Genomic DNA, 25,944 nt, shown 5'->3' on the forward strand with positions numbered 1-25,944 from the left:
TCACCCGGTACAGAGCCAGCAGCCACCACCCCAAGGCCCCTAAGGGACCCCGCCCCACACCGCAAGACAGCCCCACCCGCAAGCCCCCAAAACTGCCCTCCAAGCCCGACACACAGTCCCCCCCAGCAATGACCAACCCGGTCCCCACGACCCGAGAGACCACCAGACGCCCGAAGCCACACAGCCCCCCCCCAGCACACACCCAACCGCCCAGAGCGACGGGACAGCTAAGCAGCTAATTTTTTTCCTGTTTTCGCTTCCCTCTCTTTGCAGGCAGAAGACTCCCTCACAGATCTCCATGCTTTGCAAACTTTTGCCTCTGCAGATGAAATTTGGTCCTCTGGACGCATTTGGTCCTCTGTGGGTGCAACTCATACGGATGGTGTTTGGATGGGACCTGATGGTAAACCCTGTCTACCTAAAAATTTTTTTCCTCATTTTTCAAAATTGACACATGGGTTGAACCATGTGTCAAAAGGGGGGATGCTGAATGCACTCACTGCTCAGTGGTTCACAAAAGGGTTCAGTTCATATGCGCAAAAATACTGTCAGTCATGTATGGTTTGTGCCACACATAATGTAGGAAAGGCATTACACACATCGCAAGTTGCACACCCTCCACCAGAGAAACCTTTTGAACATTTGATGATGGATTTTGTTGAACTCACACCAGCTGAAGGAAAGAAATATGCACTAGTAATAGTGGACGTGTTTAGTAAATGGGTTGAAGTTTTCCCTGCAAAACATGCAAACAGTAATGCAGTGACTAAAGCACTGCTAAACAGAAATCATTCCTAGATGGGGCATTCCAGAGAAGATCAGCAGTGACAATGGCACACATTTTGTAAACACTGCATTGACTGAGGTTGGTAAATTCCTGGGAATAACCTTGCGCACACATTGTGCTTATCATCCACAGAGTGGAGGTGCTGTGGAAAGAGAAAATGGTACATTAAAGTCCAAGTTAGCCAAATGTTGTGAAGAAACAGGTCTGCCATGGACAAAAGCATTACCTATTGTGCTTACCTACATGAGAATGAGAATCAGAGCTCAAGTGAATCTCAGCCCATTTGAAATTTTATTTGGCAGACCTCCTAACCTGGGATTGGGACCTGTAACCAGACCCCTCCCTTCCACAACTGTTTGTGATGATGCTATGTTGTCTTACTGTCGAAACCTTTCCACTGTTCTATCTCAAGTTTCACAGGCAGTAAAAGCAGCCCTTCCAGCCACAGAAAACACACCACTCCAACCAGATGACAGGTGGTGAAGGAACTTCGCAGGAAACATTGGAAGTCCAAACGTTGGCAAGGCCCGTTCCAGGTGCTACTGGTCACTCACACAGCTGTTAAAGTTGCAGAGAGAGCAACCTGGATTCATGCCAGTCACTGTAAGAAGGTACCAGAACCAGTAGATGACTTCCACCCTGACATACATCAGCCTAACCAACACGCCCGGAAGGACAAAGATAAGAGTCAGCAGTAAAAGCTGTACTCCACCGGTGTGTTAAGTGCTAGTAACCTGTGACACCGAAGATTGAAACATCCTTACTGAGACCAGCGATGAAGATGATCATACACATGCTGTGAACCATGGAAGAAACTGTTTGTTGTTTGTATTTTCTTATTTGTAACCAGCATGTGCACATTGTATCTTGATTTCACAGGAAGCAATAATACAGGGCTGCTGTATTTCCCCACGACCCGAGAGACCACCAGACGCCCGAAGCCACACAGCCCCCCCCAGCACACACCCAACCGCCCAGAGCGACGGGACAGCAACCCACCACCACCACTATGTGATCAAGCTAATCAGAAGGGACCAGAGAGAATTAAATTCAGCCAATTGATGTTTTGAGGAAGCAGACATTGTTTCCATGCTAATATAATCTAAAAGAAAATTTCTAAACTGGTTAATACACAGATTGTTCTTCGCTTTCCAGTTCATGAGAATAGTTTTCTTTGCTATACATAACACTGTGAGGATCATGTGTGCTAAGCTAAATTCCACATTGATGTTGTCTAAGTCACCCAGTATGCACAGTGTGGGGCATGCAGGAATGCTACACTTTAGTCATGTTGATAGGTCCGCAAAGACTTCAAGCCAGAACCTCTGGACAGGCGCACAAAACCACAAAGCGTGTGCATAATCATCAGGTGTGTTATCTGTGCAATGTGAGCAGATGTTTGAGTGTGTTAGACCCATCCTGAACATCCTTTGTCCTGTATAGTGTGTTCTATGAAGAATTTTGTATTGTATGAGCTGTAAATTAGGATTTCGAGTCATTCTGAAGGTGTTCAAACATATATGTGGCCAGAAGCTATGACTAGAACTGATGGATAAATCTGCCTCCCATTTTGAGGACGGTAGAGACATTGTGTCATCTATCTTAGACAATAATTTATATATTTTTGATAGTAGTTTTGGGGTGCAGATGCTTAGAAATTCTACTACCCTAATCGGGAGTTGTAAGTCTGGTTGGTGGAGGATATATTTCTTTGTTATTATAGACTTAAGTTGTTGATATTCTAGGAATTTATTGCTGCCTATCTCATGTTGTGATATGAGCTCATCAAATGAAATAAAATGTCCATTTTGGATTATATGTTCCAGATGTTTGATTCCTTTGATCTTCCAGAGAGTAAAGTTTAGCATTTTTTTGTTTTGCAGGATGTCAGGATTGTTCCAGATGGGTGTAAGCTTACACAGGACAAGTGAAGACTTTGTTATTTCAAGAAATTCCCACCAGGCTGTCAGAGAGGTGCTGATGTTAATGCTTTTGAAACATTTGTGATTTTTTACGTTTTGACTAATAAGTGGCAGGTCAGAGATTTCCAGATGATCACACAATGCTTGTTCTATATTTATCCATGGTTCATCTATTGGGCTAGGTTTAAACCATTTTGATATATACTGTAACCTATTGGCTAAGGAATAGTGCTGAAAATTAGGTAAATCTAATCCACCACTGTCCTTGGTCTTCTGTAGGGTTTTTAAACTAATACGTGGTGGTTTGTTTTTCCACAGAAATTTGGAGATGCATGAACCTAGTGACTTAAACCAAGTAGCAGATGGTTTTATGGGGATCATTGAGAACAAATAGTTAACTTTTGGTAGTATCATCATTTTAATGGTTGTAACTCTCCCCATAAGTGATATAGGTAAGGACTTCAAACGAGAGAGATCGTCCTCTACTGTCTTTAATAATTGCACATAATTTAGCTTTGTTAGCCCTGAGAGCCTGGAGGAAATGTTTATGCCTAAATATCTAATATTTCCTGACTGTAAAGTGATCGCAGGTATATTCTGGTCCCTATAGTTAATGGGCAGAACTGTGGTCTTAGACCAATTGATAGAGTAGTCAGAAAGTGCTGAGAATTTATTTATGAGTGTGATCGTGTGAGTGAGAGACGTCTGTGAGTTCTGAAGGAAAAGTAATACATCATCAGCATAAAGACTTATTTTATGCTCAATATTTTGGGGTTGGATGCCTTTAATATTTCTATCTTGTCTGATAGCAGCTGCTAAAGGTTCGATGAAAATAGCAAAAAGTGAGGGCGAAAGTGGGCAACCCTGTCTTGTACCTCTCTGCAGACTGAAGCTTGGAGAAGTTTGATCATTTGTCCTGACACTTGCACTTGGGGAGTCAGTTATTTTCTTGTGAGGAGATAAGAGGCTTTAATAATAATATCTTGCAAGAGAGAACAACACAGTACAGAATACAGAGTTGCTCTGACCACTGAAGCAAAAACACACAGTTATATTGCCCACTCATCACGTCATCTGTTTTTGGGTATAGTTGATTGTTCTTCTAACTTTCCTCCCCAACCATTAGTTGAGGTTACCCAGACACACTCGTAAATACCAGCCTAACCCTGTCCCCCCTAAAGTGCAGCTATCTCATAATAACAAGCCCACCATTGTAAAGAGGAATTTAAGAAAACAGGGCAGGGTGGTACCTTGCAGCTCGGTCATTTGCAGGTTATACACAGTAACACTCAATACAATGCATATAAGAATTATTTTCCATTACATTCCTCCCTTTTGATTATAATAATACCATTATATTAATCAACCCAAAAGAAACAAGGAAAATAATAACTTTATCTGTAAAACATCAGCCTGCATTTGCACACAACGTGAGTTTAAAATGCAGGCATCATAGTGATAAAGGGTCCAATGATAAACAATCAAAACATGAACAATTAAATATGATTATCTTCATCCCTCTCTAAGTCAGCGTCACTAGAGGAAAGATTTTGAAAGCAAAAAAGTTCTTTGAGTCATTTGAATCATTTGGTGAGATACATACAATGAGGCCTTTCACACAGGGAAAAATACAGCAGCCCTGTATTATTGCTTCCTGTGAAATCAAGATACAATGTGCACATGCTGGTTACAAATAAGAAAATACAAACAACAAACAGTTTCTTCCATGGTTCACAGCATGTGTATGATCATCATCATCGCAGGTCTCAGTAAGGATGTTTCAATCTTCGGTGTCAGAGGTTACTAGAACTTAACACACCGGTGGAGTACAGCTTTTACTGCTGACTCTTATCTTTGTCCTTCCGGGCGTGTTGGTTAGGCTGATGTATGTCAGGGTGGAAGTCATCTACTGGTTCTGGTACCTTCTTACAGTGACTGGCATGAATCCAGGTTGCTCTCTCTGCAACTTTAACAGCTGTATGAGTGACCAGTAGCACCTGGAACGGGCCTTGCCAACGTTTGGACTTCCAATGTTTCCTGCGAAGTTCCTTCACCACCTGTCATCTGGTTGGAATGGTGTGTTTTCTGTGGCTGGAAGGGCTGCTTTTACTGTCTGTGAAACTTGAGATAGAACAGTGGAAAGGTTTCGACAGTAAGACAACATTAGGGGTAAGCACAATAGGTAATGCTTTTGTCCTGTTTCTTCACAACATTTGGCTAACTTGGACTTTAATGTACCATTTTCTCTTTCCACAGCACCTCCACTCTGTGGATGATAAGCACAATGTGTGCGCAAGGTTATTCCCAGGAATTTACCAACCTCAGTCAATGCAGTGTTTACAAAATGTGTGCCATTATCACTGCTGATCTTCTCTGGAATGCCCCATCTAGGAATGATTTCTGTTTAGCAGTGCTTTAGTCACTGCATTACTGTTTGCATGTTTTGCAGGGAAAACTTCAACCCATTTACTAAACACGTCCACTATTACTAGTGCATATTTCTTTCCTTCAGCTGGTGTGAGTTCAACAAAATCCATCATCAAATGTTCAAAAGGTTTCTCTGGTGGAGGGTGTGCAACTTGCGATGTGTGTAATGCCTTTCCTACATTATGTGTGGCACAAACCATACATGACTGACAGTATTTTTGCGCATATGAACTGAACCCTTTTGTGAACCACTGAGCAGTGAGTGCATTCAGCATCCCCCCTTTTGACACATGGTCCAACCCATGTGTCAATTTTGAAAAATGAGGAAAAAAATGTTTAGGTAGACAGGGTTTACCATCAGGTCCCATCCAAACACCATCCATATGAGTTGCACCCACAGAGGACCAAATGCGTCCAGAGGACCAAATTTCATCTGCAGAGGCAAAAGTTTGCAAAGCATGGAGATCTGTGAGGGAGTCTTCTGCCTGCAAAGAGAGGGAAGCGAAAACAGGAAAAGATTTAGCTGCTTGCTTAGCTGCAGCATCAGCTCTGGCATTGCCACAAGCAACAGGATCGTCTGAGTTAGTGTGAGCCGCACACTTACAGACCGAGATTGCTGTAGGCAAAAGGATCGCATCAAGAAGATCAGAAACCTGCTTGGAGTTCAGAATAGTTTTACCATCTGATTTAAGGAAATGCCTGTGTTTCCACAGCGCACCAAAGTCATGAACAACACCAAAAGCATATCTGGAATCTGTGTAAATAGTGACAGACTTACCAGCTGCCAACTTACAAGCTTCAGTAAGTGCAATAAGCTCAGTAGTTTGAGCAGAGAAATGTTTAGGAAGAGAACCAGACAACAAAGTGTCATGTGAAGAACATACTGCAAACCAAACACAGTTAGTACCTGTGGCTGGATCACGCAAAGCTGATCCATCTACAAAAAGAATCATGTCAGAGTTTGGAAGAGGAGTCTCTAAAAGATCAGGTCGGGGTGTACAAACTTGTTCCAAAACAGCTTCACAGTCATGAGGCTCCCCATCCTCAGGAGTCGGAAGCAAAGTAGCAGGATTCAGAACAGTACAACGTTTAACAGTGACATTTGGCATATCACAGAGGTGTATCTGAGCCAACGAGCAGTTGAAAGATGTGAAGTTTTCTGCTCGAGAAGAATAAAGGCAACAGCATGAGGAACCAAAACAGTCAAATTAGCGTAGCCCACAATATCTTGGGAGGCCAGGACAGCTTTCTCTGCAGCTGCAACAGCACGAAGACAACCAGGCAGGCCTGCAGCCACAGAGTCCAGTTTTGCTGAGAAATGAGCCACTGGCCTTTGCCTGCCCCATGTTCCTGCATAAGAACAGATGTCATACAACCATGCTTCTCATCAACTGCCTGTATGAAAGGTTTATGAGGATCTGGAATGCCAAGTGTTGGTGCTGTTTGAAGAGCCAGCTTAAGCTGACTAAAGGCTGGAGCTGCATGTCAGAACTGCAGCTGCCTTTACCATGGATAAGAGCACCTAAGAGAGCTTCGAGAAAAGAGTAGTTAGGAATAAAGTTCCTGCAGTAAGATGTTATACCTAAGAATGACATAAGCTGTTTTTTAGTAACCGGTTTAGGAATGATCTGAACTGCAGCAACACGTTTAGGAGAAAGTGAGCGCCCATCCTTAGAAATCACATGACCCAAAAAGGTGACTTCGTCCTGTACAAACTGTAACTTAGAAAGGCTGGCTTTATGGCCATAAGAAGGAAGATGTTTCAACAGATTCACTGTCTTTTTCACACTGTTGTTTAGATGGACCACATAAAAGGATGTCATCCACATACTGCAAAAGAGCAGAGCCTGTGGTTGATTGAAGTTAATCCAGACTAGCTTTGAGGGCAGCATTGTAAATAGTGGGACTTTCACAGTACCCCTGGCATAACCAGGTAAAAGTCCAAGATCTCCCTTCAAACTAAAAAGCAAACCAAAATGGGCTATCAGGGTGCACTGGCGACAAGTCAACCACTGAGAAAAACTGTGCATCTGATGTAATTTGAGACAAAATAGTGTGTGGGTTGGGCACAGTAGGAGCATGTGGCTGAACTGCAGCATTCACCGCTTGGAGGTCCTGTACAAAACGCCATTCATCTGGCTGGCCAGCATCTTTAATCTTTTTAACAGGAAACAATGGAGTAAGCACAGGTGAATTTTCAAAAGGAACAATAACGCCTGTTTTCTGAAAAGATTGAAAAACAGGTTTAATCCCTTTAATTGCTTCAGGCTTAAAAGGGTATTGTTTTTTACATGGACAAAAGTCTGATTTAGGGGTGACAATTACTGGTTCACAGCCTTTTATCAACCCCACATCATATTTGCTCTTAGCCCAAAGATCATTGGGCACTTCAGCCAACATGGGTATCGAAGACAAATCTGTTTCAGATAAAAAACATGCTTCAAAATGTGATTCTGTGGTAGGAATTAAGTCCACAGTTCTTTGACAATGCATTGTACTCAAAAATGTTTTTTTGTATGCTGACAATCGTTCAGAAAACATCAAATTTGGATCAGCAGGTGAAACAGTCCACTCCATTTCTTTCTGACATGTAGCAACAAACTCTCCCACACCTTGTCACTGCCAGTGTGTACGTTTGGCCAAGGAAATGTGAGGGCGAGTACCACAAACATTAAAAAAATCGAAGTGCTCTGGAGTGAGCGACACAGCCAATAAAGTAGGCGCACATATTTTTTCACTTCTTCTCATAGTCATTGTCAGGCCCCAAAGAAATGTGTGATGTGCAGTGCAAATCAGTAGGTTGCATGAAATCAGAAAGGGGTGAAACTAACGCTTTTGCTTCTTCCACTAGTTGTTGTGAAAAAGGAGAGCTGGGAAGTTTCCACTCATAAGCATATGTAAGTGCCGATGAATCAAACTGCACTGCTGTGAAAACTTTGTCAGGCTGTAACATAACCTTAACACCCTCTGGTGTAGAAGTTAAAATAATGCCTAATTTACACATGAGATCACAGCCCATCAGGTTAATGGGACACAACTCTGATAACAAAAATGAGTGTTTGAAGGAGAGCTCATCGGGAGTGACAACACGCAATGGGCATTGTCATTTTCTCCTTCACAACCTGGCCTGATGCAGACATACAGTAAACGTGGTTTCCACTTAACTTTGGAGGACAATCAAACTCCCCTGACGTCACTACTGATGAACATAAGTTCCTATATTCTGAGAGAAATATCTTTGCTCTAGGACGGAAATAGCATGCAAAACTTTACTACGTGAATCACAGTCGGCAAGCGTTGCTTCACTACACAGAGCAGGAAAAATGTGTGAGTGTGTTTGTGCTATCACCCATTAGTGGAGGCTCCGCTGCCGCGTGACGTCCAGAACCTGCCTCCCACCCTCAGTCAGCCTTTTGCCCAATTTCATCACTTTTTAGCTGTGGACAGTCCTTCTTCCAGTGTCCAGTCTGGCCACAGTAAAAACAAATATTCGGATCATAGCTCTGGCGTGGCCCATTTCGACCTCCTCTCCCACACGTCCACGTCTTCGACTTCGGCCTCGTCCTCTGTTTACACCAACTGCGTAATACATGGTCATGGATGCCAAATGCAGCTCCTTTTCACACTTGTCCCTTTTGGTTGTCTTACGCGTCTCAACTTGGTTCTGAGCATGGCGAGTATATCGGCGAACGTCAGCCAAACGAGGACCCTCACACCATCCCACGTAAATGTTCTTTACTTCAGTGGCGACATCTATATAATATTGTCTGGGTCCCGTTAAAACATGTATTTTTCTTGTTTGCTTTAAAACAAGTATTCCCCATTTTCTATCCCTTCAGTAGCCAACCAGTTTGTATGGAGTACACTGGAGCAACTTGACTGATCAGTAAAACACTGCTTTTGTTGTCACCGCAAGGCTTCCCCCGTCGGTTGTTTCACTGAGACACTACTGAGTAACTACAACTCAACCCAGTTTATACACATAACATTCATATACATACTAACAAACAAACAAACAATAATTTATCGCAATTTTCTCATCTCTGTTTGAACGTACACCCAGGTAAATATTCCTGTAGTCTTCTCATACCGACTATGGACCCATTCATTGTTTAACTTCACTGTTTTGCAAATCCTAATTGAATATTACACATTGACATTGAACTTTACTGGATAAGCAGGTCTTCATTGCATTCAGCAGCCTATATGTGAGCATCTATGTGTAAGCTGTTCTTCTTTGCATTTATCAGCAGCAAGCAATTCTTCACTGCACATGCATATGTAAATAGTAAAACAATTCCAATGTGTTAGCGAAACCTTCTATATCACAGTGGTTTCTAAGATCTATTTTAAGTTCTTTGCCATCAGTGAGATGACATAGCTTACAAAGTGTGTCAAATTATCACTGAAGATCTTTTCAGGAATTTCAAATCTAGAAATGAGTTATTTTACGCGTGATTTTGCTACTGAGAGTGCATCTGCTTGTGCACATGGAAATATTTCAGACCATTTGGTAAAAACATCTGTTGTCACTGAGCAGAATCGTTTCCCTTAACATTAATTTAGTTCAATGAAATCTACACAATAATGAAATAATGAAATCCAAACAAATATGTTGAAAAAGATACACTGGCTTAGGGAATTATCTTCGTTTTGGTCTTAGATTGCCCTGTGGAATGTATTTTGCACATATTTGACCTGCTAGACAAAACTTTATTCATTTATTTATTCTAAAAAAAAAAATTCAATAATAAGTAAAACCATATGCTGTAAAAACCTTGTTCATTATTGCTTCCATCCCTCCTGTTGAGACATGACATGGTCCGTGGCTCAATACTGCAGCATATTTAAACAAATTCTTTGGCAGTATGGTTTTCCTTCCGGTCATTCATACGAGTCTATTGTAGATGGCAATTGAATAACATCTAATAATGCTAAAATATTTGTAGTTTATACATTTAGCTGTGGATGTCAACATACCTGTTTTTCCAATGCTGTGTTAACACATGTACAGTTGAGAAGGCATACTGACTGTCAGTGTAAACGTTAACAACCTTTTTGTTATTTAATTTACAAGCTTCAGTTAAAGCTACCAATTCGACTGCTTGAACAGAGTAATTTTTTGGTAGTGGTTGTTTTAAGAAAACTTCAGTTTCTGTTACTACTGCAAATCCTGTAGCATTTGTGCCATCAGGGTTTTTTGCTTGACCTGTTGAATAAATATAGTTATTTCTGCATTTTCATAACGTATATCAGTTAAGTCTGGCCTGGGTAAAACACTGATGGTTATTTCTGACATGCAATCATGAGGCTTTCCATCTGTGGGGTAGGTAGCAGTGTGGATGGATTAAGTGTAGCACATCTCTCGACAACAAGGTGTGGCTGTGAAAGAAGAACTGTTATGTAGGAGAGATGTCTGGTAAAGATATTTTGTTAAGTAACCATATCACAGCCACTGCATGAGGTACCTTAAGTGTTAATGGGTGAAATAACACCATTATTGTTGATGCCTGCACTGCCAATGGCTTCTGGCCATTGATTCAAAAGTACGATCTCGTCCCTGTTTCCCCCTTTCAGTGGACACTGGCCCCTAATTACCGCAATTCAGCAGGGGGTCTTTCATTAGGAGTACTGGACTCCCCCGTGCACGGTTTCAGCTCTGACCCTGGAAAGCGGAAAAAACGTTGAGATCTGGTTTGAGGACCCAATTGTTGAGAAAAGTCTCTCAATGAGACTCAGAGTTGCTGGAGTCAGTTAATGCAAATGTTTAATCTTGCAGCAAGTTCAAGAATGTGTGTGTGTATGGGTGTATGTGTGCGAACGTGTGTGAGTTTGTGTGTGTGAGAGTTTAAAGAACCTGTTATCCACATGCCGGTCTTAAGTAGTATGGCACAGGTCCAGCCTGTCTCATCTTTTTTGGAAGGTCCAGCGCTCGGCCGTAACCCTTCTGTCTGTTTGGACTCTCACATACATTCGGTTAATCATAGAAAAACGAGAACAAAACTTTTTAGCCCCTTAAATTCATAAAACAGACATGGTGCAGTTATTTCCATTCTAGAAAATAAGAGTAATCACCACCATTCCTATAAATTCTGGATATTCTAACAATCTGAATCTTTTTTAAATGTTCGATGAAGCCCTTTGCTGTTCTGTTTAGAGACTCAGCTGATCATAAACCAAATTTTGCTCTTGAACCAAGCTTCTAAACTCTTCACCTTTTTCATTTCTCAGTTAGTATTCACTTTAAAACTGATTAAAAGAAAAATTATAATACAAAGTTTGTTGTTTATTGTTGAAACTTCATCAGAAGTGAAGAAATAAATGAATGCCTATCAACAAATATGGGATCTAAACTCTAGTGCTTTCTCTAAAATAATTTCCTTTCTCAATTCAGAAATGTGTGTGTGTAAGTCACAACACCCGTGACACCAAAATGGCTTTCTTTTCTCTCTTTTCTCTACACTCTGCACTGTGAGCACACACACCAAATCAGAAAGGCTTTTTTCTCTCTTTTCTACATTATGGACTGTGGGGACACAAAACCGCTCTCTCTCTTTTTTTTTTTTGATTGTGTGCCAGGGCGTTGTCTCACGTATTAGATTATGCTTAAGATACGAATGGGTTTATCAGTCACATCAGAATCCATACATACTGATCCTCCCGTAATAAAATGGTCGGATCTTATCAAACACACTTTGTTTCTTGTGACAAGTCAGCGAAACAGCGTATACACGTCAAGACACTGAATCAAGTTTGCCACAAGAACTCATAAGTTTGGCAGTATTGCTCTGCCGTCAGCAATCATACACCCATTTTATTTTCATGAGACATGTGCAGGCACCTGTTCATCTACTGTTCTATCACTATGAATTAGTTTATCTATTATCAATAAGGATACTTCTACAACTACTATCAAAGTATGTCCGGACTTCTTATGTTGTCAGTTGCTATATATGAATAAGTGGGTTGCTACTGAAAAGCATTAAGCATGTCACACAGCCCAAACATATAACATTTCAGGACACACCACACAGTTAACAACCACAGTGAAGCGTGTCAAAGCCCAAACATGTAACATTCAACAGGACACTTACACAACACATTCAAATCAAACAGTCAGACAACATACAAGAACATATACCCCAGCCGGCATTGCTCCCTGCCTATTTTCCTACAACTCACTATGTGTGCGCACACCTTTATTCACAAACTCTTCAACTTATACTCTTTTACCGAAGCTGCTACAGCTCGATTGGCCAAATACCCTTAGATCCTATTTCGGTGAATTTGACATCTGCCTTGTATGTAACAGATTAGCGGTTTAGCAGTTTTAATTTAGTTTGAGTGAAGGAATTCATTTTATAGCAAAATCCGAAATCGTGAAGAACTCATGAAAGTAAGCTTATTCTCGGATTCCTGAAACTTTAGATTTGCTCTTTCTTTTACTGCAAAGTACAACGTTGAGCAGCACTAATGAGTTGTTTCTATTTTTGGCAGGCTTTACCTTTGCGGATGAAGCCCTTTCTGTCTGTGCAAAAGAAATCTTGTTACTGTGCAGAGTGACTTCTCTGAGTAGAGTCGCCTTACTTGTTGCGACTGTGCCGATGTTCGAAGCTGGAGTGCAAAGTTGTTGCTTGAATGGTGCTCGCTGGAGCGTGTGGTAGTGTAAAGTTATACCATTTAAAAGGGCTGAAGAGTGCTCAGTGCAGCGGGTGGGCGGAGGTGCAAAGTGACACTATGGCCATAAAAAGAACCCCGCTACAAGTGCGCATTGTGCCAGGAAGGGCCCTCGGACGTGAACCAGTGGACAGTTATCGCTTCTCTGCCTTTTGGCTAAGATCAAGTGTAGTATCTGTTCTTATCAGTTTAATGTCTGATATGTCCTCTATGCGAGACTACATATTAAATGGATTTTTATCAATAGGAGTTGAAAAAGGAGCTTGCTCCGTTCACTCCAAGCATCGACCCGGTACTGCAGTGCCGCTGGGAACGGTGCGCTCTCCTCTGCTCTTGTGAAAAAGCAAACAGCGGTGCAGGATGGAAGTTTCAGGGAGCCTAAGATGAAACTTTCTTTTAATCTGCTGATAAAAGAGAGTGAATGCGAAGAAGACTTTAACACGGCTCTGGGAGCGAGCCGAGTGCGGGCTAACCAGGAGAATTGCTTGAAAGAAACGCGACACCGAATGAGCGGTCAGAACAAAGCCTCAATACGGTGTTCCTGTGGTGTTTTTATAAAATGCGGTGTAAAAAAAGGTGTGAATGCCCCATAGAAAACTAAAAGGTGGAGCGGAAGTGTTCGGCTGCAAGAAGGTGTGAATGTCCGACTATATTTAGTGAAAAGCAGGTGAAGCAAGGTCTGAATGCCCAATCTTACATCATCAAAAGCGAGATCAGAGGTGTTTGGCGGCAAGAAAACGGGTAAGGTGTGAATGACCGACTAAATATCAACTAAAGTGGGGGCGGAGGTCTTCGGATGCAAGTAGGTGTGAATATCCCACCATACAAGTATGGTGGAGAGGAAGCTGTGAATGGCCGACCATAGTTTGCAAAAAGCGGGTGAGAAAAGGTGCGAATGTCCAACCATACATGATCAAAACAGGGAGCGGAGGTGTTTGGCTGCGACAAGGTGTGAATGTCCACCCATAATTAATGAAAAGCGGGCAACAAGTAGGTTTGAATGCCCAACCATACATCAACAAAAGCAGGAGTGGATGTGTTTGGCTAGAAGAAGGTTTGAATGTCCGAGCATAGTTTGTAAAAAGCGGGTAAGAAAAGGTGCGAATGCCCGACAAAGTATGATCAAAAGAGGGAGTGGAGGTTTTCGGCTACAAGAAGGTTTGAATGTACGACCATAGTTTGTAAAAAGCGGGTAAGAAAAGGTGCGAATGCCCGAACATACACCATCAAAAGAGGGAGCGGAGGTGTTCCGCTGAAAGACGGTGTGAATGTCCGACCATAGTTGGTAAAAAGCGGGTAAGAAAAGGTTCGAATGCCCGAATATATACCATCAAAAGCGGAAGCGGAGGTGTTCGGCTGTAAGAAGTTGTGAACGTCCGACCAAAGTTTGTAAAAAGCAGTTAAGAAAAGGTTCGAATATCCAACCAAACATAATAAAAAGTGGGAGCAGAGCTGTTCGACTGCAAGTAGGTGTGAATGTCCAGCCATAATTCCTGAAAAATGGGTAAGAAAAGGTGCGAATGCCCAACCATACATCATCAAAAGAAGAAGTGGATGTGTTCTGCTACAAGAAGGTTTGAATGTCCGACCATAGTTTGTAAAAAGTGGGTAAGAAAAATTTCGAATGCCCGAACATACACCATCAAAAGAGGGAGCGGAGGTGTTCCGCTGTAAGACGGTGTGAATGTCCGACCATAATTGGTAAAAAGCGGGTAAGAAAAGGTTAAAATACCCGACTGTACACAATCAATAGCGGGAGCGGAGTTGTTCAGCTACAAGAAGGTGTGAAAGTCCGACCATGGTTTGTAAAACGCGGGTAAGACAAGGTGCGAATGCCCGACAATGTATGATCAAAAGAGGGAGCGGAGGTGTTCGGCTGCAAGGTCTGAATTTCCAACCGTAATTTGTAAACACCGTTGAAGAAAAGCCTCGAAAGCCCGACTATACACCATCAAAAGCGGGAACAGAGGTGTTCAGCTGCACAAAATCAGGTTTTTGCAAATTATGATCTGACATTCACACATGCTTTTGATGATGTATGGTTGGGCATTCGCACCTTTTCTTACCCGCTTTTTACCAATTATGGTCGGATATTCACACCTTCTTACAGCGGAAAACCTCCGCTCCCTTTTTTGATCATTTATGGTCTGGCAATACTACCTTTTCGTACCCGTTTTTGACTAATTATGGCTGGACATTCACAGCTTCTTGCAGCCGAACACCTCTTCTCCCGCTTTTGATGATGAATGGTCCGGCATTCTTACCTTTTCTAACACATTTTTCAGCAATTATTGTCGGTCATTCACACCTTTCTCATCAGCTTTTTGCAAATTATGATCTGACATTCACACCTACTTGCAGCCGAACAACTCGGCTTCCGCTTTTGATGGTGTATATTTTGGCATTCGAACCTTTTCTTACCCGCTTTTTACCAACTATGGTCGGACATTCACACCTTCTTACAGCGGAACACCTCCGCTCCCTCTTTTGATGGTGTATGTTCTGGCATTCGAACCTTTTCTTACCCACTTTTTACAAACTATGCTCGGACATTCACACCTTCTTACAGCGAAACACCTCCGCTCCCTCTTTTGATTGTGTATGTACGGGCATTCGAACCTTTTCTTACCCGCCTTTTACAAACTATGGTCGGACATTCAAACGTTCTTGTGGCCGAACACATCCACTTCTGCTTTTGATGATGTATAGTTGGGCATTCACACCTTTTCTTACCCATTTTTCAGTAATTATTGGTGGACTTTCACACCTTCTTGTAGCCGAACAACTCCGCTTCCGCTATTGATTGTGTACAGTCGGGTTTTTTAACCTTTTCTTACCCGCTTTTTACCAACTATGGTCGGACATTCGCAGCATCTTACAGCGGAACACCTCCGCTCCCACTTTTGATGGTGTATGTTCGGGCATTCGAACTTTTTCTTACCCACTTTTTACAAACTATGGTCGGACATTCAAACCTTCTTGTAGCAGAACACATCCACTTCTTCTTTTGATGATGTATGGTTGGGCATTCGCACCTTTTCTTACCCATTTTTCAGGAATTATGGGTGGACATTCACACCTACTTGCAGTCGAACAGCTCTGCTCCCACTTTTGATTATGTTTGGTTGGATATTCGAACCTTTTCTTAACTGCTTTTTACAAACTTTGGTCGGACGTTCACAACTTCTTACAGCCGAACACCTCCGCTTCCCCTTTTGATGGTATATATTCGGGCATTCGAACCTTTTCTTACCCGCTTTTTACCAACTATGTTAGGACATTCACACCGTCTTTCAGCGGAACACCTCCGCTCCCTCTTTTGATGGTGTATGTTCAGGCATTCGCACCTTTTCTTACCCGCTTTTTACAAACTATGCTCGGACATTCAAACCTTCTTGTAGCCAAACACATCCACTCTTGCTTTTGTTGATGTATGGTTGGGCATTCGAACCTACTTGTTGCCCGCTTTTCATTAATTATGGGTGGACATTCACACCTTGTCGCAGCCAAACACCTCCGCTCCCTGTTTTGATCATGTATGGTTGGACATTCGCACCTTTTCTCACCCGCTTTTTGCAAACTATGGTCGGCCATTCACAGCTTCCTCTCCACCATACTTGTATGGTGGGATATTCACACCCACTTGCATCCGAAGACCTCCGCCCCCACTTTTGTTGATATTTAGTCGGTCATTCACCCCTTACCCGTTTTCTTGCCGCCAAACACCTCTGATCTCGCTTTTGATTATGTAAGATTGGGCATTCAGACCTTGCTTTTCCTGCTTTTCACCAACTATATATATAACATTCACACCTTCTTGCAGCCGAACACTTCCGCTCCACCTTTTAGGTATCTATCACACCTTTTTTTTTCACCGCATTTTATAGATTATGGTTGGAAATTCTCGACCACTCATCCGAAGACCTCTCCTCCCGCTTTTGTTAATATATTTGAACTTTAGTCAGACATTCACACCTACTTGCAGCCGAACACCACCTCTCTAGCTTTTGATGATGTATGGTCCAGCATTCTTACCGTTTCTAACACATTTTTCAGCAATTATGGTAGGACATTCACACCTTCTTGCAGCTGAACACCTCCTCTCCCACTTATGATCATGTGTGGATTGATTTTCGAAAATTTTCTTTCATGTTTTCTAGCAATTAAAAATGGACATTTAGACCTTCTTGCAGCTGAACACCTCCGCTCCCGATTTTGATCATACATTGTCAGGCATTCGCACCTTGTCTTACCCGCTTTTTACAAAATTTAGTCGAACATTCACACCTTTTTGCAGCCGAACACAGTTTTTTGCAGCCGAATTTGGGCATTCGAACCTTTTCATACCCACTTTTTACCAACTATGGTCGGACATTCACACCGTCTTACAGCGGAACACCTCCGCTCCCTCTTTTGATGGTGTATGTTCGGGCATTCGAACCTTTTCTTACCCGCTTTTTACAAACTATGCTCGGACATTCAAACCTTCTTGTAGCCGAACACATCCACTCCTGCTTTTGATGATGTATGGTTGGGCATTCGAACCTACTTGTTGCCCGCTTTTCATTAATTATGGGTGGACATTCACACCTTGTCGCAGCCAAACACCTCCGCTCCCTGTTTTGATCATGTATGGTTGGACATTCGCACCTTTTCTCACCCGCTTTTTGCAAACTATGGTCGGCCATTCACAGCTTCCTCTCCACCATACTTGTATGGTGGGATATTCACACCCACTTGCATCCGAAGACCTCCGCCCCCACTTTTGTTGATATTTAGCCGATCATTCGCACCTTACCCGCTTTTGGCAAACTATGGCCTTCTTGCAGCCAAAAACCTCTGATCTCGCTTTTGATGATGTAAGGTTGGGCATTCAGACCTTGCTTCACCTGCTTTTCACCAAATATAGTCGGACATTCACACCTTCTTGCAGCCGAACACTTCCGCTCCACCTTTTAGTTTTCTATGGGGCATTCACACCTTTTTTTACACCGCATTTTATAAAAACACCACAGGAACACCGTATTTAGGCTTTGTTCTGACCGCTCATTCGGTGTCGCGTTTCTTTCAAGCAATTCTCCTGGTTAGCCCGCACTCGGCTCGCTCCCAGAGCCGTGTTAAAGTCTGCTTCGCATTCACTCTCTTTTCTCAGCAGATTAAAAGAAACTTCCATCCTGCACCGCTGTTTGCTTTTTCACAAGAGCAGAGGAGAGCGCACCGTTCCCAGCGGCACTGCAGTACCGGGTCGATGCTTGGAGTGAACGGAGCAAGCTCCTTTTTCAACTCCTATTGATAAAAATCCATTTAATATGTAGTCCTTGCATAGACATATCACATATTAAACTGATAAGTACAGATACTACACTTGATCTTAGCCAAAAGGCTAGAACCAGAATCATTCTTCAGGAATCCGAAAATAAGCTCTATTTTATGAGTTATGCACGAATTCGGATTCTCCTATAAAACGAATTCCTTAACTCAAACCAAGTTAAGACTGCTTTGTCCTTCATATTTATTCATGTCTAATCAAGTTTCAACGATAAACAACGTTGTACTTTGTAGAATGAGAAAGAACTTCTTCAGCAATAAGCATCTCTCGACATATGACGAAGTACAGATTTTGCTATAAAATGAATTCCTTCTATCAGCCTGACTTAAAACTGTTTGTCCTCCTTATTTATCCACTTCAAATCAAGTTTCAACAAATAAAAAAATGTTGTAGTTTGAGAAAGTACAACTTAATCTTCAGCAATCAGTATAAAAAGAGGTGCAAATGCCAACCATACATACCTAAAAGGTGGTAATCGAGCTGTAGCAGCTTCGGTAAAAGAGTATAAGTTGAAGAGTTTGTGAATAAAGGTGTGCGCACACATAGTGTGCTGTACGAAAATAGGCAGGGAGCAATGCCGGCTGGGGTATATGTTCTTGTATGTTGTCTGACTGTTTGATTTGAATGTGTTGTGTAAGTGTCCTGTTGAATGTTACATGTTTGGGCTTTGACACGCTTCACTGTGGTTGTTAACTGTGTGGTGTGTCCTGAAATGTTATATGTTTGGGCTGTGTGACATGCTTAATGCTTGTCAGTAGCTACCCACTTATTCATATATAGCAACTGACAACATAAGAAGTCCGGACATACTTTGATAGTAGTTGTAGAAGTATCCTTATTGATAATAGATCACTAATTCATAGTGATAGAACAATAGATGAACAGGTGCTTGCACATGTCTCACGAAAATAAAATGGGTGTATCATTGCTGATGGCAGAGCAATACTGCCAAACTTATGAGTTCTTGTGGCAAACTTGATTCAGTGTCTTGACGTGTATACGCTGTTTCGCTGACTTGATTGTCACAAGAAACAAAGTGTGTTTGATAAGATCCGACCATTTTATTACGGGAGGATCAGTATGTATGGATTCTGATGTGACTGATAAACCCATTCGTATCTTAAGCATAATCTAATACATGAGACAACGCCCTGGCACACGATAAAAAAAAAAAGAGAGAGAGAGAGCGGTTTTGTGTCCCCACAGTCCATAATGTAGAAAAGAGAGAAAAAAGCCTTTCTGATTTGTTGTGTGTGCTCATAGTGCAGAGTGTAGAGAAAAGAAAGCCGTTTTGGTGTCACGGGTGTTGTGACTTACACACACACATTTCTAAATTGAGAAAGGAAATTATTTTAGAGGAAGCACTAGAGTTTAGATCCCACATTTGTTGATAGGCATTCATTTATTTCTTCACTTCTGATGAAGTTTCAACAATAAACAACAAACTTTGTATTATGAGAAAGAACCAGAATCATTCTTCAGGAATCCGAAAATAAGCTCTATTTTATGAGTTATGCACGAATTCGGATTCTCCTATAAAACGAATTCCTTAACTCAAACCAAGTTAAGACTGCTTTGTCCTTCATATTTATTCATGTCTAATCAAGTTTCAACGATAAACAACGTTGTACTTTGTAGAATGAGAAAGAACTTCTTCAGCAATAAGCATCTCTCGACATATGACGAAGTACAGATTTTGCTATAAAATGAATTCCTTCTATCAGCCTGACTTAAAACTGTTTGTCCTCCTTATTTATCCACTTCAAATCAAGTTTCAACAAATAAAAAAATGTTGTAGTTTGAGAAAGTACAACTTAATCTTCAGCAATCAGTATAAAAAGAGGTGCAAATGCCAACCATACATACCTAAAAGGTGGAGCGGAAGTATTCAGCTGCAAGTAGGTGTGAATGTTCGACTATAATTTGTAAAAAGCGGGTAAGAAAAGGTTCGAATGCCCGACTATATATTAACAAAAGCGGGAGGAGAGGTCTTCGGATGAGAGTGGGTGAGAATTTCCAACCATAATCTATAAAATACGGTGAAAAAAAATATGTGAATGCCTCATAGAACACTAAAAGCGGAAGTGTTCGGCTGCAAGAAGGTGTGAATGTCCGACTATATTTGGTGAAAAGCAGGTGAAGCAAGGTCTGAATGCCCAACCTTACATCATCAAAAGCGAGATCAGAGGTGTTTGGCTGCAAGAAGGCCATAGTTTTCCAAAAGCGGGTAAGGTGCGAATGTCCGACTAAATATCAATAAAATTTGGGGCGGAGGTCTTCGGATGCAAGTGGGTGTGAATATTCCACCATACAAGTATGGTGGAGAGGAAGCTGTGAATAGCCGACCATAGTTTGGAAAAAGCGGGTAAGAAAAGGTTTGAATGCCCGAACATACACCATCAAAAGAGGGAGCGGAGGTGTTCCGCTGTACGAAGGTGTGAATGTCCGACCATAGTTGGTAAAAAGCGGGTAAGAAAAGGTTAAAATACCCGACTGTACACAATCAATAGCGGGAGCGGAGTTGTTCGGCTACAAGAAGGTGTGAAAGTCCGACCATGGTTTGTAAAAAGCGGGTAAGAAAAGGTGCGAATGTCCGACAATGTATGATCAAAAGAGAGAGCGGAGGTTTTCGGATACAAGAAGGTTTGAATGTCCCACCATAGTTTGTAAAAAGCGGGTAAGAAAAGGTTCGAATGCCCGACTATACACCATCAAAAGCGGGAGCAGAGGTGTTCCGCTGTAAGACGGTGTGAATGTCCGACCATAGTTGGTAAAAAGCGGGTAAGAAAAGGTTAAAATACCCGACTGTACACAATCAATAGCGGGAGCGGAGTTGTTCGGCTACAAGACGGTGTGAAAGTCCAACCATGGTTTGTAAAAACCGGGAAGAAAAGGCTCGAAAGCCCGACTATACACCATCAAAAAGAAGGTTTGAATGTCCATATATAATTGCTTTAAAACAAGAAAGTCAATTTTCGAATATCAAACCGCACATGATCATAAGCGGGAGAGGAGGTGTTCGGCTGCAAGAAGGTGTGAATGTCTACCCATAATTCATGAAAAATGGGTAAAACAAAGGTGCGAATGCCTAACAATACATTATCAAAAGCAGGTGTGAATGTCAGATCATAATTTAAAATACATCATATCACGTAGTAAAGTTTTGCATGCTATTTCCGTCCTAGAGCAAAGATATTTCTCTCAGAATATAGGAACTTATGTTCATCAGTAGTGACGTCAGGGGAGTTTGATTGTCCTCCAAAGTTAAGTGGAAACCACGTTTACTGTATGTCTGCATCAGGCCAGGTTGTGAAGGAGAAAATGACAATGCCCATTGCGTGTTGTCACTCCTGATGAGCTCTCCTTCAAACACTCATTTTTGTTATCAGAGTTGTGTCCCATTAACCTGATGGGCTGTGATCTCATGTGTAAATTAGGCATTATTTTAACTTCTACACCAGAGGGTGTTAAGGTTATGTTACAGCCTGACAAAGTTTTCACAGCAGTGCAGTTTGATTCATCGGCACTTACATATGCTTATGAGTGGAAACTTCCCAGCTCTCCTTTTTCACAACAACTAGTGGAAGAAGCAAAAGCGTTAGTTTCACCCCTTTCTGATTTCATGCAACCTACTGATTTGCACTGCACATCACACATTTCTTTGGGGCCTGACAATGACTATGAGAAGAAGTGAAAAAATATGTGCGCCTACTTTATTGGCTGTGTCGCTCACTCCAGAGCACTTCGATTTTTTTAATGTTTGTGGTACTCGCCCTCACATTTCCTTGGCCAAACGTACACACAGGCAGTGACAAGGTGTGGGAGAGTTTGTTGCTACATGTCAGAAAGAAATGGAGTGGACCGTTTCACCTGCTGATCCAAATTTTATGTTTTCTGAACGATTGTCAGCATACAAAAAAACATTTTTGAGTACAATGCATTGTCAAAGAACTGTGGACTTAATTCCTACCACAGAATCACATTTTGAAGCATGTTTTTTATCTGAAACAGATTTGTCTTCGATACCCATGTTGGCTGAAGTGCCCAATGATCTTTGGGCTAAGAGCAAATATGATGTGGGGTTGATAAAAGGCTGTGAACCAGTAATTGTCACCCCTAAATCAGACTTTTGTCCATGTAAAAAACAATACCCTTTTAAGCCTGAAGCAATTAAAGGGATTAAACCTGTTTTTCAATCTTTTCAGAAAACAGGCGTTATTGTTCCTTTTGAAAATTCACCTGTGCTTACTCCATTGATTCCTGTTAAAAAGATTAAAGATGCTGGCCAGCCAGATGAATGGCGTTTTGTACAGGACCTCCAAGCGGTGAATGCTGCAGTTCAGCCACATGCTCCTACTGTGCCCAACCCACACACTATTTTGTCTCAAATTACATCAGATGCACAGTTTTTCTCAGTGGTTGACTTGTCGCCAGTGCACCCTGATAGCCCATTTTGGTTTGCTTTTTAGTTTGAAGGGAGATCTTGGACTTTTACCCGGTTATGCCAGGGGTACTGTGAAAGTCCCACTATTTACAATGCTGCCCTCAAAGCTAGTCTGGATTAACTTCAATCAACCACAGGCTCTGCTCTTTTGCAGTATGTGGATGACATCCTTTTATGTAGTCCATCTAAACAACAGTGTGAAAAAGACAGTGAATCTGTTGAAACATCTTCATTCTTATGGCCATAAAGCCAGCCTTTCTAATTTACAGTTTGTACAGGACGAAGTCACCTTTTTGGGTCATGTGATTTCTAAGGATGGGCGCTCACTTTCTCCTAAACATGTTGCTGCAGTTCAGATCATTCCTAAACCGGTTACTAAAAAACAGCTTATGTCATTCTTAGGTATAACATCTTACTGCAGGAACTTTATTCCTAACTACTCTTTTCTCGAAGCTCTCTTAGGTGCTCTTATCCATGGTAAAGGCCTCCAGTCAGCTGATCGTGTTCCATGGACTCCTGAGGCTGAATCAGCCTTTAGTCAGCTTAAGCTGGCTCTTCAAACAGCACCAACACTTGGCATTCCAGATCCTCATAAACCTTTCATACAGGCAGTTGATGAGAAGCATGACATCTGTTCTTATGCAGGAACATGGGGCAGGCAAAGGCCAGTGGCTCATTTCTCAGCAAAACTGGACTCTGTGGCTGCAGGCCTGCCTGGTTGTCTTCGTGTTGTTGCAGCTGCAGAGAAAGCTGTCCTGGCCTCCCAAGATATTGTGGGCTACGCTAATTTGACTGTTTTGGTTCCTCATGCTGTTGCCATTATTCTTCTCGAGCAGAAAACTTCACATCTTTCAACTGCTTGTTGGCTCAGATACACCTCTGTGATATGCCAAATGTCACTGTTAAACGTTGTACTGTTCTGAATCCTGCTACTTTGCTTCCGACTCCTGAGGATGGGGAGCCTCATGACTGTGAAGCTGTTTTGGAACAAGTTTGTACACCCCGACCTGTCTTTTAGAGACTCCTCTTCCAAACTCTGACATGATTCTTTTTGTAGATGGATCAGCTTTGCGTGATCCAGCCACAGGTACTAACTGTGTTTGGTTTGCAGTATGTTCTTCACATGACACTTTGTTGTCTGGTTCTCTTCCTAAACATTTCTCTGCTCAAACTACTGAGCTTATTGCACTTACTGAAGCTTGTAAGTTGGCAGCTGGTAAGTCTGTCACTATTTACACAGATTCCAGATATGCTTTTGGTGTTGTTCATGACTTTGGTGCGCTGTGGAAACACAGGCATTTCCTTAAATCAGATGGTAAAACTATTCTGAACTCCAAGCAGGTTTCTGATCTTCTTGATGTGATCCTTTTGCCTACAGCAATCTCGGTCTGTAAGTGTGCGGCTCACACTAACTCAGACGATCCTGTTGCTTGTGGCAATGCCAGAGCTGATGCTGCAGCTAAGCAAGCAGCTAATTTTTTTCCTGTTTTCGCTTCCCTCTCTTTGCAGGCAGAAGACTCCCTCACAGATCTCCATGCTTTGCAAACTTTTGCCTCTGCAGATGAAATTTGGTCCTCTGGACGCATTTGGTCCTCTGTGGGTGCAACTCATATGGATGGTGTTTGGATGGGACCTGATGGTAAACCCTGTCTACCTAAACATTTTTTTCCTCATTTTTCAAAATTGACACATGGGTTGGACCATGTGTCAAAAGGGGGGATGCTGAATGCACTCACTGCTCAGTGGTTCACAAAAGGGTTCAGTTCATATGCGCAAAAATACTGTCAGTCATGTATGGTTTGTGCCACACATAATGTAGGAAAGGCATTACACACATCGCAAGTTGCACACCCTCCACCAGAGAAACCTTTTGAACATTTGATGATGGATTTTGTTGAACTCACACCAGCTGAAGGAAAGAAATATGCACTAGTAATAGTGGACGTGTTTAGTAAATGGGTTGAAGTTTTCCCTGCAAAACATGCAAACAGTAATGCAGTGACTAAAGCACTGCTAAACAGAAATCATTCCTAGATGGGGCATTCCAGAGAAGATCAGCAGTGATAATGGCACACATTTTGTAAACACTGCATTGACTGAGGTTGGTAAATTCCTGGGAATAACCTTGCGCACACACTGTGCTTATCATCCACAGAGTGGAGGTGCTGTGGAAAGAGAAAATGGTACATTAAAGTCCAAGTTAGCCAAATGTTGTGAAGAAACAGGTCTGCCATGGACAAAAGTATTACCTATTGTGCTTACCTACATGAGAATGAGAATCAGAGCTCAAGTGAATCTCAGCCCATTTGAAATTTTATTTGGCAGACCTCCTAACCTGGGATTGGGACCTGTAACCAGACCCCTCCCTTCCACAACTGTTTGTGATGATGCTATGTTGTCTTACTGTCGAAACCTTTCCACTGTTCTATCTCAAGTTTCACAGACAGTAAAAGCAGCCCTTCCAGCCACAGAAAACACACCACTCCAACCAGATGACAGGTGGTGAAGGAACTTCGCAGGAAACATTGGAAGTCCAAACGTTGGCAAGGCCCGTTCCAGGTACTACTGGTCACTCATACAGCTGTTAAAGTTGCAGAGAGAGCAACCTGGATTCATGCCAGTCACTGTAAGAAGGTACCAGAACCAGTAGATGACTTCCACCCTGACATACATCAGCCTAACCAACACGCCCGGAAGGACAAAGATAAGAGTCAGCAGTAAAAGCTGTACTCCACCGGTGTGTTAAGTGCTAGTAACCTCTGACACCGAAGATTGAAACATCCTTACTGAGACCTGCGATGAAGGTGATCATACACATGCTGTGAACCATGGCAGAAACTGTTTGTTGTTTGTACTTTCTTATTTGTAACCAGCATGTGCACATTGTACACATTCGTCCTGTACAAACTGTAACTTAGAAAGGCTGGCTTTATGGCCATAAGAATGAAGATGTTTCAACAGATTCACTGATTCACAGAGGAAAGATTTTGAAAGCAAGAAAGTTATTTGAGTCATTTGGTCTTTTTCACACTGTTGTTTAGATGGACTACATAAAAGGATGTCATCCACATACTGCAAAAGAGCAGAGCCTGTGGTTGATTGAAGTTAATCCAGACTAGCTTTGAGGGCAGCATTGTAAATAGTGGGACTTTCACAGTACCCCTGGCATAACCGGGTAAAAGTCCAAGATCTCCCTTCAAACTAAAAAGCAAACCAAAATGGGCTATCAGGGTGCACTGGCGACAAGTCAACCACTGAGAAAAACTGTGCATCTGATGTAATTTGAGACAAAATAGTGTGTGGGTTGGGCACAGTAGGAGCATGTGGCTGAACTGCAGCATTCACCGCTTGGAGGTCC

The 25,944-nt window shown here is 42.1% G+C and overlaps 2 non-coding genes across 2 annotated transcripts; one reads left to right on the top strand and one right to left on the bottom strand.

The window, feature by feature from the left end:
* The first annotated feature begins 12,949 nt into the window (after window positions 1–12,949).
* Window positions 12,950–13,139, top strand: LOC140275949 (U2 spliceosomal RNA). The gene has a single exon (XR_011908648.1). It is a non-coding gene; the product is annotated as a U2 spliceosomal RNA (small nuclear RNA).
* A 4,881-nt stretch (window positions 13,140–18,020) lies between these two features.
* Window positions 18,021–18,207, bottom strand: LOC140276151 (U2 spliceosomal RNA). The gene has a single exon (XR_011908833.1). It is a non-coding gene; the product is annotated as a U2 spliceosomal RNA (small nuclear RNA).
* Between the last annotated feature and the right edge of the window lie 7,737 nt (window positions 18,208–25,944).

Source organism: Leuresthes tenuis, unplaced genomic scaffold, assembly GCF_036924035.1.
Source record: "Leuresthes tenuis unplaced genomic scaffold, fLeuTen1.0.hap1 SCAF_18, whole genome shotgun sequence".
Taxonomy (NCBI): domain Eukaryota; kingdom Metazoa; phylum Chordata; class Actinopteri; order Atheriniformes; family Atherinopsidae; genus Leuresthes; species Leuresthes tenuis.